Genomic DNA, 17,831 nt, shown 5'->3' on the forward strand with positions numbered 1-17,831 from the left:
TGCAGGTTATAAATAGACGTGAAACGGAAACATCCCCAGGTTTCTTTGTCTTCGAGACCGCTTTGTGTGTGTGTGTGTCACTGTCTAGTTTAAAAGAGAAATTGAGATCATGTCTAGTGCAGTCAGGAGATGCTTGCCACCTTGTGCTCAAGTTATCCCAGACGATGATTTGCATGATTATTGTTTAGAGTGCCTCGAAGAAGAGCATGCGATCGCTGCTCTCCAGGACGCAGAGTGTGAGCACTGTGAATTGTTCCCCATCGGGGTGCTCCGCTCGAGGCTCGCTTTCTTTCGCGAGGGGCGAGCCTCGGCGTCCTCATTAAGATCATGGGGCTCGCACGTCGAGCTGGCTGAGAGACGAGGATTACGCGAGTGTCCACTCTCTCTCGTGCTCTCCCCTGATCGCGAAGTCCGGCACTTCTTCAGAGCGAGACGAGGACGCGCGTTCTCTTGCCTCCGGCGATATGGAGACAGAAAGCGCCGACTCTGAGCGCTCCTCCCGCGATGATAAAGTGTTTGGGGAGCTTCTCGAGGTCGTGACTAACGCGGTGGCCAGGCTTAAATTAGAATGGCCACAAGAGGAAGAGAACATTAAGCACTCTAGATTAGATGACAGATTTTTGTCAGGTGGCCAGGAGGGGAGATCCCAACATCGATCTCTCCCCTTTTTCCTAGATCTCCATGATGAGTTATCCCGTTCATGAAATAAGCCTTATTATCACGTATTGTGGTTCCCACGACGTCAATTTATTCAACTATCGTGGGCGCTAAGGCGCAGGGATATGTGGCGATGCCTCAGGTCGAGGCCAACTCTCCCCACCAAGCCGTGTAGAGTAACATCCTCTCTGGTGGGGAAGGCATTTCAAGCAGCGGGTCAGGCTGGTGCAGCTCTGCACACCATGGCGGTTCTGCAGGCGTACCAGGCTGATCTGCTGAAGGACCTGAGCACGGGCAGGAGTGTTAGTGAGGAAGCGTTTTCAGAGTTACGCCGAGCCACAGATCTGTCTCTTTGTGCGACCAAGCAGACGCCCCGTGCCATTGGCCGTTCTATGGCTGCACTGGTCTCCACTGAAAGACATCTGTGGCTCAACCTCACAGGCATCAAAGATAGAGACAAAGTGTTCCTCCTTGATGCCCCAGTGTCGCCCTCTGGCCTATTTGGCGACTCCATGAATACAGTTGTCACTAGGTTCAGGGAGGCCAAGAGACACGCTGAAGCCTTTGATCAATTTCTTCCCTGCCGTGCTCAGGCGTCAGGGCTGTCGGCCACCCAGCCCCGACCCAATCAGGTCTCTCTGCGGCGAGGGTCGCAGAAGCAGAGTGTGGCGAGCCGTGTGCCCCCTCCTCGCAGGGACTGGGGAGCGGCTCGTCGAGCTCAAAAGCCCAGCAAGAGGCCAGATCTGAGGACGATTATTTTATCGAAAAAGAAGTCCTGACGGTCAAGCGACCTGGAACGTGGGGGTGTGCCCCCCCCCAGGGAGGGGCACGAAAAGTTCTATCAGAAAGTAGATGTTCCTTCATGGCACCCCCAGGGGGCCGCTGTACAATCTCCGCCACCGTTGGTGTTTCGGGGAGCAGCGGCCTCCATCGAAATGTTAAATGCTCGGTTGCCTCCTGCCACATTTCAGGACACCGGACATCTAACATCCCCCCAACAAAACAAAGTGTCAAAATTACTGCCCCTTTCGGAGAAACTGGCAGTGTGGAAGCTACTGCCAAATATCTCCCCATGGGTGCAAAATAGCGTAGCGAAAGGCTACAGGATTCAGTTTGCATATCGTCCTCCGCGTTTCAACGGCGTGGTATCCACTTCCGTGAAACCGGAACGAGCACATTTATTGACGCAGGAATTGCAAACGCTGCTAGAAAAAGGGGCCATAGAACATGTTCCCCTGCCAGACAGACGGTCAGGCTATTACAGCCGGTATTTTCTTGTTCCCAAGAAAGATGGGGGGTTGCATCCAATTTTAGATCTTCGCGGGTTAAACCTCTACCTCAGAACATACAAGTTCAAAATGCTGACAATCCAGATGATTGTGTCTCAGATCCAGTCAGGCGATTGGTTCGTGACTATCGATCTCAAGGACGCTTATTTTCACATCGAAATCTTGCCACAACACAGGAAGTTCCTGAGGTTCGCTTTCGGGGGCGAAGCTTACCAGTATCGGGTTCTTCCATTCGGCCTAGCTTTGTCACCCCGCACGTACACAAAATGTATGGATGTAGCTCTGGCTCCTCTACGACTCCAGGGCATCCGCATTTTGAATTATATAGACGACTGGCTGATTCTGGCTCAGTCTCAGGAGCTAGCGCTTCGACATCGGGATGTCGTTCTAGCTCATCTCAAATCTCTGGGGTTGAGACTCAACGCCAAGAAAAGCGTTCTCTCACCCTCCCAGAGGACAACGTATTTGGGGGTGGTATGGGACTCGGTCGTAATGCAGGCACAGCTGTTTCCTGCACGTGTCAAATCCATTCTAAACACCCTAAAGAACATAAAGCTAGGCCAGAAAGTCACAGTTCATCATTTTCAGAAAGTTTTAGGTCTCATGGCAGCTGCATCCACGGTGATACCTTTGGGCCTCCTGCACATGAGATCGTTTCAGTTGTGGCTCAGAGCCAGGGGATTTCATCCAATGGCCAATCCCCAGAGGCAAATAAGGGTTACGCGCCAGGGGCTTCGTACCCTATCTATGTGGTTCAAACCCCGGTTTCTGACTTTGGGTCCCACTCTAGGTCCGTGTTGTCGTCGCAAGATGTTAACGACAGACGCTTCCCTCACGGGCTGGGGAGCGGTCTTAAATGGCCGTCCAGCCCAAGGGATCTGGAGAGGTCATCTTCTCGAATGGCACATCAATTGCCTCGAAATGAAGGCTGTATTTCTGGCCCTGAAATACTTCCTCCAGCAGTTGAGAGGCTACCATGTCCTAGTGCGGGTGGACAACACATCTGTAGTCTCTTACATAAATCACCAGGGTGGACTGCGTTCGCGCCTCTTGAACAAGTTAGCGCAGCAGGTCCTGCTTTCGGCACAGGACAAGTTCCTGTCCCTCAAGGCGATTTACATTCCTGGGCATATGAATGTGGGAGCAGATTTGCTGTCCAGACAAGCTGTGACACACGGGGAATGGGAACTCCACCCCGAAGTAGTGAGTCAAATCTGGGAAAGATTTTACGAAGCAGAGGTGGACCTCTTTGCCACACAGGAGACAGCACAATGTCCCCTCTACTTCTCTCTGACTCATCCAACTCCCCTGGGTCTGGACGCTATGGCCCATACGTGGCCCAGACTGCGTCTTTACGCCTTTCCTCCGATCGCTCTGCTCCCGGGAGTCCTGGCCAAGGTCCGTCAACAGGGGTCTCGCCTCTTACTGATAGCGCCCCGTTGGCCGACCAGAGTCTGGTTCTCAGATCTAATATCCCTTCTCGACGGCTCGCCGTGGGCGATTCCGATCAGGAGAGATCTTCTCTCTCAGGCGCAGGGGACAGTATTTCATCCCCGGCCCGAGCTCTGGAACCTTCATGTCTGGCCCCTGAGAGGGACCAACTAAGAGATGCTGGCCTTTCAGCAAATGTAATAGAAACTATTCTAAGTGCTAGGGCTCCCTCCACTAGAAGAATGTATGCCCTCAAATGGCGTGTTTTCGAGGACTGGTGCATGACACACCATGTAGACCCAGCTCACTGCCAAATTGTTTCAGTACTGGAGTTTCTGCAAGATAAATTGTCCTCAGGCACAGGCCCTAGTACTCTCAGAACCTATGTGGCCGCTATTTCGGCTTGCCACGGTCTGATTGATGGGATTTCTGTGGGAAAGCACCCTCTAATTGCCCGCTTCATTCGTGGGGCTAAGCGGTTGAGGCCACCCACTAGAGCTACGGTCCCTTCATGGGATTTAGCCATAGTGCTCGAAGGGTTGGCTGGCCCCCCATTCGAACCTTTAGAATCAGCGCCTGACAGGCTTCTGACTCTAAAGATGGTTTTTCTCATGGCCATTACCTCTCTAAAGAGAATTGGGGATTTACAGGCTTTGTCAGTCCTGCCATCCTGCTTAGATTTTGCCCCTGGGCAAGTCAAAGTTATTTTGCATCCTCACCCTAACTATCTCCCAAAAGTTCCTTTCTCGACCATACATCCGGTCATTCTCGAAGCTTTCTGTCCTCCGCCATTCACGACACCGGAGCAGCAAAGACTTCACTTACTGTGTCCAGTACGTGCTCTTCAGATCTATGTCCACCGCACTAGCCAGTGGCGTAAGTCAGAGCAACTTTTAATATGCCATGGGGGCCGCAACCGGGGGGCGGCTGCCACCAGGCAAACGATTTCACATTGGGTGAGGGATGCTATTGCCCTAGCCTACGAGGCGCGTGGTCAAACTTCGCCTCTAGGCGTTAGGGCCCATTCAACCAGGGGGGTGGCATCTTCAATGGCTTTAGCAAGAGGTGCACCCTTGCAGCAAGTGTGTGATGCGGCAGGTTGGTCCTCTCCGCACACATTTGTCAGATTCTATAGCTTGGATGTCCATGCTACTCCGGGCTCGCATGTCCTTGAGTCGACATCTCAGAGTCATGTCTGAGACCTCTTCGATGTTTGTGCGCACACACTACACAACCTTGGGGGTCCGGACACTTACAGTGTGGCGTTGTTGGTATTCTCGTTCCCATTAGCGCTATTGAGCGCAGCATCGAGAGTAGCTTTTGAAAGGGAACGTCTCGGGTTACTTGACTGTAACCCTGTTCCCTGAAAAAGCGGGAACGAGATGCTGCGCCTCAATGCCGCACTGTCGACGTGCCCGGACGTCTCTCAGACAAAGGGGTAACCTGGGGATGTTTCCGTTTCACGTCTATTTATAACCTGCAGGTGCACGTAATCAATGACGTTTTCACCGAGGTTATATAAGCCAATTCTTGGCGTGTTTGACACACGTGCTTCGCAACCGGTCGAACAAAGAATGTTCTCATTAGCGCTATTGAGCGCAGCATCTCGTTCCCGCTTTTTCAGGGAACAGGGTTACAGTCAAGTAACCCGAGACGTTCTCCTCTCACCTCCTCTCACTCTCACCCCACCAATATATTTATTTAGAAGTGTTTTGAACTGTTTTGTCTTGTATATTATGCTTGATATGTGCAATATTTCTATCCTGATTCAGATTAAATTACTTTTTTACTGTAGAAAACAATATTATGGATAGATGACTTATTTTAGTTGGAAGTAATGGTTTTAAGTAAAAAAAAAAAAATGTCTTGTTGATGGATTTGTTTCTTACAAACACTGAGCTTTCTGAATTACCAGTAGTTAATTGATGGACTGGAGTCTTGTGGGTTACTTGTGGATCATTGTGATGTTTTTTTATCAGCTGTTCGGACTATCATTCTGATCTGTGAGCAAGTAATGCAATTCTAGATATCCTCCAATCTGTTCTGATTAAGAAACAAACTCATCTACAACTTGGATGCCCTTAGGGTGAAAACTTTCAGCAAATTTTATTTTTTTGGGTGAACTATTCCTTTAAGAAATTAGTGTACATAAATGTCTGTGGTTAGTTCATAAATGCTGCTGATATAAATAACACAGAAAATTAACTTTTTTTTCAGTTTAAATCATGTTTTACAGTATGTTGCAATTCTTCAGTTACTGACCAACTGGTGTTTAAGCTCCCACGGGTGCTATTCCCTCAGAAAACAGCTTTCACATCGTCCAGATGAACTTAACTCTGACTTCTAATGGACTCAAGTCTGCAGTGTGAAAAGACCCTTGTAGTTTTAGTCATAGGCAGAGATGATCTATAAGAAAAAGAGGTGATGCTATCATCAATCCACAGCCAATATTGGGTTACGTGCTTGCCAGCATGCACAGCGGGCAGTAATTCTCTCCAAGACATTTAGTGCCCTTCTGAAAAGTATTTCATTTTCTAAATCATATGTTGACTGCAGAGCATAACCATCTAGACCAGACTCTATATTAAATGGAAGCATAAGCTGTCCGCATAGCTGAGAAACCCCTATTAGTAGCAAAAGTCCAGCACGCTTTTTTAGTTACTTTTAAGTTGCAAGTAACAAGCGTAGGCAGGAGAGCTTTGGACAAAGTTTCCAACAACTTTTAATTGACCAACAAAATGCACTGATGCCCAAGATTTCTCACCCTACTGCAAAGACAAAGCTCCAAATCCCTGGAAAGAGCATGTGAAGAGTGAGCCACTGGGCAAGAGAGAGAGACTGAGATCACCACATCTAACCACATCCAACAACAACCAATCAATTTGAGCAAATCTGTGACTATGGGCACCGGGTTATGTTCATTCCTTGTGCTCTTTTCAGGTTTATTAGAGTAGGTTTGTGCGAATGCCCTCCAGAATCCCAATGAATCCTGATAAGCACACCACAGCATTTGATTTACTTCCTCATAACAGTTTCTATAGCAACCATTACATGCACACGAGGGAATATTTGATATTACTTAATTCCGTTGGAATCCTTCCCTTATGTTATCAAGAGCATTTATGGTGCAAATTGCTTTTAACAGCACACTGTTTGCAATGTCCATGATTTGAGGCTGCTTTTACTGTTTTTCTCATATTGATACTGACACATACTGATGCTCTTTTGTGATGAAATATATATATATAAAGATCACAGGTCTGCTGGGTCAGCGTTTGTTTCTGGCCACAGAGGTTTGGTTCCTTGATCTTTATTGATAAGTTCATTACCGCTTCAAAGATTAACAGATCAGCAGCATGTGATAAGGTTGGATCTAATGACACTTGGCAGATTTAAAGCTAATTAACTTTCTAGGAGTTATGCTCATGGGTGTTTCTAGAAGATTTAAATGGGGGGACCAGGCTAGGGCACTACCTCAAAAGAGGGTGGCCGCAAAATAACCTTAATCTTAGGGATTTCTACCTCATCTAGCCCTTACATTTCATTTTATCACTGTAACCTAATGTATAGGTTAATATTTTTGTTTGTCATCAAATAAATTAGATGTTGTCACATGATAAATTGTAGGCTGCAACTCACACCAGTTTTTGTTCAGTGCTGAGTTTTACAATCGAAACCTCTCATTATAACATACAGAGTATGAGAGTACAGGCCTGCAAGATGTAGGCTAAATAATAGATTGATCGTGCAGTGTAGAGAGATTAATTTGGCATAATAGAACTTTGTGAGATCACGATTAACAAAGAGTGACAGCTTTTTAAGGAGCTTTGTCAGCTTTCTTGGATATAATCCATTCAAAATGTATAACTTTTGTTTCTCCTCCACACATACTTTGCAAAGGTTTTGATATGACATCCACGTACTTATGTAGAATTCAATCTCAAAATAGCAGTGATTAACATAGTGATAACTATAGCAATGGATGGGACAATATTATACCGGGCCTGGTTTATACACTTTTATTGTAGCACTATATACAAAAACAACAAAATATAAATTGCACTAAATAAAATCAAATAATGTCATAAATTCATATTTACAATAGACACTTAAGTCCAATAAGTATTAAGTAATAAATAAACAGAGAAGGCTGACTATAATCAGCTTGCTTCCATTTAGTGGGATAAGATATATAATATATAAAATATATAATATATAATTATATATAAAAAAAATATATATATATATATATTTCCTTGTCTTCAATGATGCAAAGACAAAGATCCACCACAGTACAGTATAACCAGGGGCATGTCTACATGGCGGCCAGAGGTGCCACCGGCCCCCACTGAAATACGGTTGTTTTATGGTTTATTAAAATAAATAATGTATTGGTTAACAGTTTACAATGCAATTCATTAAAGGGGAGGTTAAATGCTATTTCTTGCATACTGAGTTTTTTACACTGTTAAAGAGTTGGATTCCCATGCTAAACATGGACAAAGTTTCAAAAATTAAGTTGTACGTTTGAATGAGTATTTTTGTTCCAAAAATACTCCTTCCGGTTTGTCACAAGTTTCGGAAAGTTTTTTTTCGAGTATGGCTTTGTGTGACGTTAGATGGAGCAGAATTTCCTTATATGGGTCCTAAGGGCACTTCTGCCGGAAGAGCACGCGCTCCCGTATAGCAGAGCAATGAGAGCACAGACATTCACTGATCAGAGCGAGAGCGTTGCGAAATGGTTGCCAGGGCAAGACAACCCTGCACAGATTACCAAAAAAAAAAAAAAACAGCATTAAGGGACCAGTGGATGGAGTTTATTTTTACAGAGCATCAACGGAGTTGTGCAAGTGTTTTTGTTTGTTCCCTGCATTTCGAAGATGCTTGTTTTACAAACAAGGCCCAGTTTGACGCCGGATTTGCACATCGTTTATTTCTTAAGGATAATGCAGTCCCAACGAAAAAGGGTCATGATCGTGTGTTGGAACCGCATGCGGTGAGAAAAACTGCTTCAAATATCTCTGTGTTGTTAACTTAGCTATCGGCGCGTAAGCACATCAAGTAAACAACATGCGATGTTGTCATCAAACTGCACTTTCCACATGTACAGCTCAACAAAAAAAAAAAAAGACGACATAAAGTGGACCTTAGTCATTTTCCAAAACCGCTAAGCAAATATATACAGTTTCAGTAACGTACATACCACATAGAGACGTCGTTGCTGATGCTGCTCTTGTTAAATTTCATCCTCTGGATCTGATTCTGGATCATAATTATACGGCTGAATCTGACTGTTAGCCATGGTTTGTTTTGGATGTGTTTTTCCTCACGGTAATGTCACAGCTTCCAAACGTTCTCAACGCAAAAGCCTACTGGCGCTCGTGATTCTTTAGCTCCGCCCACACGTCACGCCTCCAGCCGGTCGTGTTTTTCCGGGAAAAATTGGTACAGACTATTTTTCTCTTATGAATATAATAAAACTAAAGACTTTTTGGAGTTATGAAGGATGCAGTACTACTCTATAGGTACTCAAGATTAACAGGATATTGAGTGAAAACGAGCATTTCACCCCCCCTTTAACATTAGTTAACTACTTTAGTTAACATGATCTAAGCATGACCGATACTTTTACAGCTTTTATTAATCTTAATGTTAATTACAACATTTATCAATGCATCATTACAATCAAAAGTTGTGCTTGTTAACATTAGTTAATGCACTGTGAATTACCATGAACTAACAATGAACAACTGTATTTTCATTAACATTAAAAAAGATGAATAAATACTGCTGTAAAAAAATAAATAAAAATCAAGCTAATTAATTAGTAACAAGTTCCACAGAAATTTTAAGTTCAGTCAATTTCGGTCTTCAAAGTGTTGCCTGAATTGTTATTTTTTAGTTGGCTCAACCTTTACTGAAATAGTTTTATACTTCATTCAACTAAAATTACTTAATTGGTCAAATATTTAGAAAACTACAGCAAATTGTGTCAATTAAATTGTAACCATTAACTCCATGGGTTTCATATGTTATCTCAACTAAGATTTATTATTTGAGCCTCATAAGAAATTTCTGTGGAAATAGTTGTTATACTGAGTTTAAGAAAATTATTACCTGGTTTCTATCAATCACTTAAACACACACACACACACACACACACACACACACACATAATAGCTTTTATTTAATAACAATCTGCATTTATAACATTTGTCATACACTACAGATTGTGTCAAAGCAGCAGTATCAAACAGAAAAAAACTGTGTGTTGAAGCAACCAAAACTCCATACTTCTCTGGCCAGACGAATCCAGCAGTTTAACTGCAGGCTGCAACACAGGTACAGAGGACCGGTCTGGTTCCTGTGGTCTTGTCCCGATGGCTGTCTTTGTGATGAGGATCTGTCTCTGGGGCCCATCTAGTTGTCCTGGTCTCCGCGGACATTCAGGGCTATCAAGAGCTTGTCTAGGTGTTGATCCACCATGTGATCTGGATATAGACTGGATCTGGTGGCTACGGTGACCTTGGAATAAGAATGAGATAGTATAAAATTAGCATAAATTCCACTGAGAACAATAAAGCACATCTGAATAGTAAATGCACAACTTGTACACATATTACCTTCAGTCTGAGTGTTGAAAGTAGACACACTATGGCAGTATCAGTGGAGCAGTCTGGTCACATGGCAGTGTTTGGAGCCTTGAAAGAAATGACTGGTCACACCCTGATTAAGAAAAAAAAAAAAAAAAACACACACCTCAACCCAAGTCTACCTTAAACAGCATTCAAATAATCTAAAAATAAATGTTTTACAAATAACTTGATCATTTGTCCCAATGTTTACCAAATCATGATCTCTTTAACAGTGCAGGGACGTCAAAATGAGGACCAAATACGGACGTCCTCCGAACATCTGCCAGCGAACGTACTGCAGACCTAAGCAGAGGTTCAGAAATGAGACACAGACTGCTTTGATAACAGCTTTGTGAAGAGATTCAGTTGTTTATTCTCATTCGGAACAACAAAATCTTCTCCATAGCGTTTTCACGAGGCCTGTGTAATCAAGCGCTCCCCTTTAAACTATTTAGGCAGGTTATCTCCAATTAAGGGATTAAACGCTACACATTAATACACTGATTGGCAATCGGAGCAAACAAATATTCCCCATAGGTAACAGTGAACAATTCTACAATAAATCAATCACAGTGAGTAAAAGTCTCATAAATGAGTTTCAGGATATAGTCTAACAATAATAGACTACAGTGAATAAAGTCAAATAAATAAAGTTCACATACACACACTCCAACACTGCAAGAAACACTTCAAATCAAATCGCCGTACGCACATTAATACAGCATTTCACACTAAAAAAACATTACAAAATAGAGAGTGGGGTCACATCATCACATCGTTCATACAACGCTTATTTGATGTTTTTATATATGTTGTACGTTTGTGTATAAATATGTTTGCACACTTTTAAATATACAAGTATTGATATATTCAGTCTAAAAACAAATTCAGTTCCAATTACCTGACACGTGAACTTGACAAACCTTTAACATATCCTTAATATTCATTTTTCTTCAGACACAACTTATAAAACACTTCTAAATATCCACTCAAAAACATTGCATATGTAGTATGTTTTTGTCAATAAATTTTGTCTAAAAAATAACATCTATTTAGTGGCACTTACCTGACTAGTGAACTTGACAAGGTGGCACTGTTTTTCCTAGATTAGTTTTTATTAGTTTAGTCAACATTAACATAGTTAATTGTCGACTGGATTTGAACATAATCGTTCATTCAATACTTTTCAAATATGTTTGTGTAGACTTAATATAATATATCCTCTCAACTACTGTATGCCTAAGCAATAAAATGAGCTCAACTTAAATATTTTTGCACTTCCAACATTTTGTTAATTTGATTTTTTACAGTGTGTCATAAATGTACTGTTTATGGTTGGGTCCTGTTAGGTAATACATTAACTAACATCAATGGAAGCTTATTGTGTTAAGTGTTACCATGTATTGAAAACTGTGGTTAATGTTTGACCTATTCCACATTTTGCACAAGTATCATAAACTAAAATTCTGTTTTATCAACTAAAATGATAGGCCATTTAGAGTGAAAAAAAAATATATATATACACCTTAAAGTTAAAGAAAGAAAGATTTTTTTTTATCCTGCATTAATAGTAAATGTTAATACTGATTGTATTACCATCATATCACTTTGATACTAAGCAACATGAAAGCATTTTATAAAACAGCCGCACATTTTAATAAGACTATTCTTTCTCTCACACTGCATGTTTTCAAATGCTCAATATACCCAGTGGAGTCCTGACACATCCTCCCAAGGCTATTTTACATTTTATTTGGGTATTAAGGCAGATGAAATATGCTAACTGGACTAAGATTTCCTCCCTATTGGAATGCGTCTCCACCCACTACTGTGTTTAATGGGCTCGCTCCCTGACACACTGTTAACTGCCCTGCATAATGTCACACCTGCGGGCATAACAGAAGCACAGACTTACTCCATTATCGCTGGCAGGTGGAATACCATATCTGCAGAAATTTGCTAGAGCTGTGAGCTAACGCTTGACTTCATGGGCTGATGTGAACGGGACTGAAACACGTTTCAAGGATAGCTTTGAAGAATAATGATGAGTCAAGTTTAGACTGAAAAATTTAAGAGATATGGACTGTTGATATTAAACGGCACATCTTGCAATTTTGTTCTTTATTAGCTTTGAGATTAATATGCATCAGAGCAGGTGGTATCACATAAAGCTGATATCAGTGTCAGAAGCAGTGAAATATTTAAGAAATGTTGGTATAGGAGCATCTGTGAATTTAAATACAGCATGTATGAAAGTGTCATTTATCCACTCAGTTTGATGAGCCTGTAAAATTTATTGGATGAGTCACTCATACACTACATCACAACAGACCCCAATACAGTTTCCTTTAGCATCACACAGTTTTTAGCTAAGTTGGTTTTGCACGACAGTGCCATGACTCGTGACCTCAAGCATAATATATATATTTTTTTTTTAGTTAGTTAGTACAGAATATGTATGTGTGTGTGTGTGTGTGTGTGCGTGTGCGTGTGTGTGGATCTTTATAACAAACACATAACACAACATAACATAAATTATATTATACAGTCCTATACCTAATATTATACAAGTGGTGAACATTTTGTTATTTAATATACATCTCGCTAGTACACTTTGAATTAATCAATAACAACATTATATTATATTATATGTAAATAGATTAATATGTAAATTTTCTGTAGCAATTGAGTTTAAGGTGTAAAGTATACTACATTTTGGAACATTCTTAAGAAAAATGATGAGGTGATTGAAGTCATTAATGATAACGGATTTGCATAAATATACATGAATACAATTATTTGATCCTATCACTATGGTAAAAACATATATTATATTATATTATATTATATTATATTATATTATATTATATTATATTATATTATATTATATTATATTATATTATTTCAGTTTAAGTCCAAAGATGAAGACATCTTTATGATGTAGAAAGGTTCCAACACAATTATATACAAAACTCAGAAAATCCACATGCGAACAGGCAACAAAACAAGTGCACAAAACAATACTGGAAACTGAAGGACACGAGGAACTTAAATACACAATGACAATGAATTAAAACATGAACAGTTGTGAATTAATTAATGAATTACCATAAGCAACTGAGGACTGGCAGAAAAAAAATGGAACACAGGAAAAGAGGAAATGCAAACTAAAAGATCATGAAAATAAAAGCAGAACAGAAGAATGTGACTTTTTCTCATATGTATCTAGCTACTGTGCACTGAATTCATAATGACTTGAATTTTAAGACAATAACTACATTAAAAATATAATATTTTGAAATATAATAGCACATTATATTTTATTCTTTTCTCTGTAGCAATTGAGTTTAAGATGTGTAGTACTGCATTTTCGAACATTATAAAGAAAAATGACAAAGGAGATTGAAGTCATTCATCAAAACAGACACATAAATATACATAAACAACATGATTTAACAAAATGGCTGCCAAATGGGCTGACTTGCTTACAAAAAAAAGAATTTGTACCCATAAGGCACTGTTCTCACTTTGCCACTCTTACTAACTTGTTCACAAGCTGAGCTGCAAGAGAACATTAGGCTAATTTATGGAAATGGTTGGTTTGCTTTCCCTTTCCCCATAAATTCATGTATTTCAGCTCCCCGGTTAACGATCCTATTCTCTCTTGAATTATATACATTAAAATTTTGATAAATTACTTCAATCACCTTCATTATTTTCCTCATAATGTTCCCCAATTCAGCACTTTTCACCTTGACCTCAATTGCTACTGACAATTTTACATCCGGATCTATTCACCATTCACCATTACTCCATTGATAATTTCACCTGTGCTCATATTCCACAGGTCTTCATGCATAGATCAATAAAAATATTTCTGTGGTGTGTATACTAATGCTTTTCAGTTGAATGGTGTCGGTCGTGGGACACATGCCATATGTAGGGATGTTGAAGCAGTGATGAATAACTCCAATCTAAGAAACTCATGAAATATTTAGTGGAATAACACTCACTGACCTCGGCTGGTGGAGTTAATTTCAAATGTAAAGTGGCCGTAGCAGTGTAATGGATGTGTCTCTCTGTAAGATTCACCATCTGCTGCTCTGGGTATCCTGGCAGCAGTTAAAAAAACACATAAATGGAAAGTAGACAACCAGTTGTGCCCACATCATGAAGAAGTGCAAAATCAACAAGAGAGCAATGATATGCAAGTGCTATGACAAGCCACAGTTAGCTTAATGCAGTAAACGTAGCAAGGTTTTTTGTTGTTGTTTTAAATTGTATAATAAATTAAAAGAAAATAGATAGGAAAAGAATAGAGCTTTTTTTTTAAGGAAACAAACAGTAAATGAATAGAGTACAAGTCTAAACGGGGCAAGGTTTTATTTTATTTTATTTTATTTTTTTTTCAAGAGTAGACTTAGAATGGAGAGTGCTAGAGTAAGAGGGTCAAATAAAGATGGAATAAATGGCTAAGGACTCGGCTGCTTGGTTTGAGTTGGGCAGGTCATTCCACCAGGAGGGAACATTTAATTTAAAAGTCTTTGAAAGTGATTTTGTGCATCTTTGAAATGGAACAATAAAGCAATGTCCACTTGCAGCACACAAGATTCTCGAGGGTACATAAGTCTGAAATAATGTATTAAGGTAAAGGGTGCAGAACCAGTTGTGGTTTTGTAGGCAAACATCAATGACTTGAATTTTATGTGAGCAGCTACGTTCAAATTGATAAACAGAGGTGTGAGGTGCATTATTGACGGCTCGTTCAAAATTAATCATGCTGCTGCATTCTGTATCAATTTTTAAAGGTTTGATAGAACTGGCTGGAAGACCTGCCAAGAGAGCATTGCAATAGTTCAGACTGGACTGAAGAAGAGCTTGAACAAGGAGTTGTGAAACATGTTCCGAAAGAAAGGGCCTGATCTTCTTGATGTTGAATAAAGTAAATCTGCAGGACCGGGCAGTTTTCCCCCATTCAATGCTGTGTGCGCCTATCAGATGTCTGCGAGAGCCTCCCGGTCAGACAACCTGACCTTTCTTCTCCAATCCAACCATACCAGTCCATCTTTGATTACCTCCACCTTAGAAATTATCAGGCTAAATTCCCCCACCATCCATTATTTATTTTTAAAAGAAGTTTGAAAAGGCTAAGCGACGGTATACAGTTTCCGAACATTCCAACACCCCCGCGCTGCCAGAGGCAGGGTGTAGATTAATGTAAACTTGACTCGCGACACTCGTGTGTATCCCCTAAACACATCAACGATGAAATAATGAAGTGTAGGCAATCTAGGTGTGAGACGGGAACCAATGGTCAGAATATTATAGACAAAAGAATAATGTTTTTTTCCCCAGTAGTTTTACAGACTATGTGACATTCACACTTACTATAAAGGACTGATTATGGTTCTTTTGTATTGCAAACATGATACTTGACTCTGAACCTCTCAGTCAGCCATTTTGCCCTTTGCCCACTGATTATAAGGGGCCTATCAGCCAGTAGGGCCTGTACACCAAAACCACAAGCTGTTCCAGTCGAGGCAACTAGGGGCTTCCTGGTAGGTTTATACAATCAGGCTGCTCCTCCCCCATTGGCCTCAACCGTTCCAATGCTGTGAGCTCCCTCTAGGCATCAGCTTGATCCCAAGTCCAACACCAGCAGCTGGTAGGCCTACCTTTCCAATGCATGAGTTGCTCACATCTGAGTATGTAGGCTTTTTTGGCATGCCAATCAGGTGACTTCTCAAAACATCAGCCCCTGCCTCTGCTCAGTGCTTATTTTGGGGGGTGATCTTAGTCTGGCAGCTGTCCTTTGCTCAATTGCTTTTTGGGGGTTACTCTAGATTCGGGCCATTCCCAAGCTCGGAGCCGTTCCCCGGACAGCATGCCAAATATTTATATGTAAACATGAACTCGGGAAATTATGTTTTATTAACAAGGTCTGGTAGAAGCGTGTCAGATAGTTAGCGTAATTTACACAAGTGGAGCGCACTCAAGTTAAACAACACCAGGGTATAAATACAGCTGACTTTCCTCTATCCACTGACGGTTTATCAGCATCCCTCCTCTTCCCCATATCCTCACTTATATGAGGAGTGGGGTTACTCTAGGTTTCAGCAATTCCCAAGCTTGGAGACCTTCCCCGGACAGCACGCCAAATATACATTGCCATACTTCAGCTATTTATATGTAAGCGTGAACTTGTGAATTCCTTTAGATACACAGGAGGAGCTCTAATCAGGGAAGGATGCCGTCTGATACACGGTGAGGTTGGCCGGTATACCTTATCAATTTCTGGCATGGTGTTTGAAATTTTATCGGTCGAGTATAAAAGAGCATAAGTCACAGGAGCTTTTGGAGTTGGTGAAAGATGAAACCTGTTTCTCTTTAACTCTTCCCTTACCAGCATTTTTGAAAAAAGTTGCCACTGTGACACACAGTCAGCGGTTTTGATGATTTTCACTTAAATTTGATGGGTATATTCTCGGGTATATTTTGCTGTATGAATATTTGAATATGAATATTTTATCAACACTTGAATATAGGTAGGTTTGAAAATAAAGTTGAGAAAATAATTTTTTTGGCAAAAACTAATAATATTCAGTATGATTATCAATAAATAAATCCAGTAAATAACTTCAATCAACTCCTCCAAAGCTTGCACAGACAAATACCACTTCCTGGATCAACATTTTACTCCATAACATTATGCAGTTTTCATTTATATGCGGTCTATGGCTGATGATCGCATTATTTTTCATATGCTGAAATATTGCATATTGCATATCTGTTTACTTAAGATCGCTAATTTCTTCGTCCTGTTCATGTCTATTTTGGTTTGGGAAGTTTTGTACTCCTTCAGAAGATGTGTAATAATGCCTTAATAATAATAATAATTACTTATAAAATGGAAACACGAAAAGCTGTAAAAACTCATCTATGGCAGGGAAAGGGTGTCTTCTAAAAGATGAGATAACTCCTCAATGGCCAGGAAAGAGCTAAAGCCACAAATATGTAAGATTTTTTTATTCAAATATCCAAAAAACACTAGAAAAGTGTTACATATTTTGCTGTCTTGTGTACATACATTATCCCAAAAGTTTTGCTCTTTAAATCCAGAAAAATAAGCAATTTTAACCGCTGACACAGACAGTGTTCATCGTGTCATAGTGTCACCTGCCATTGACTTCAACTCCTAGATTTCCAGTTCAGTTTTTTAGAAAACATGGAAACACCAAAGGTGTTTTAATATAGTGTGCATTTTAATAGACTGGAGATGATCGCACTGAGAATTATTATAACAGAACTTTCAAATGTATCTATTATAATAAAACAGCACTGCTTTTCCCCCCACATACTCACATTCGAAAGGAGCGGATGCAGTTGACTGTGGCATAATAAAAGCTCTGCTGCTTTCGAGCCAGATGAGGTGCTCGTTCAGTGGCTTCGCCCCACTTCAACGGCTTTCAGCCTCACCCTGCTTCATTCTGCTACCTCAATAAATCAGTAGCTCATCCATGAACATGATTTCTGCCCGAGCCCCCTCAGACTGTATCAGCTGTGGGGATGAAGTCAAAAACTCCCATGATTCCACTCTCTGTCACAGTGTCATCAAACTATGCCTATGTCTATTTGTTTATTTTAAATATGCGGCCTCCAGTGGCGAAAATTACATATTGTGCCTTTAAGGTACCTATGGGTGTCTCTATAAATTAAGATCTGGGAAAGCCAGCAAGTGGACACAACAGTGCCCCTTTCAGAAGTGTCTTTGGCACATACATGTTCACATGGTTGTAAGTGCATCAGGTCATTTGCTTTG

Source organism: Carassius auratus, chromosome 1, assembly GCF_003368295.1.
Source record: "Carassius auratus strain Wakin chromosome 1, ASM336829v1, whole genome shotgun sequence".
Taxonomy (NCBI): domain Eukaryota; kingdom Metazoa; phylum Chordata; class Actinopteri; order Cypriniformes; family Cyprinidae; genus Carassius; species Carassius auratus.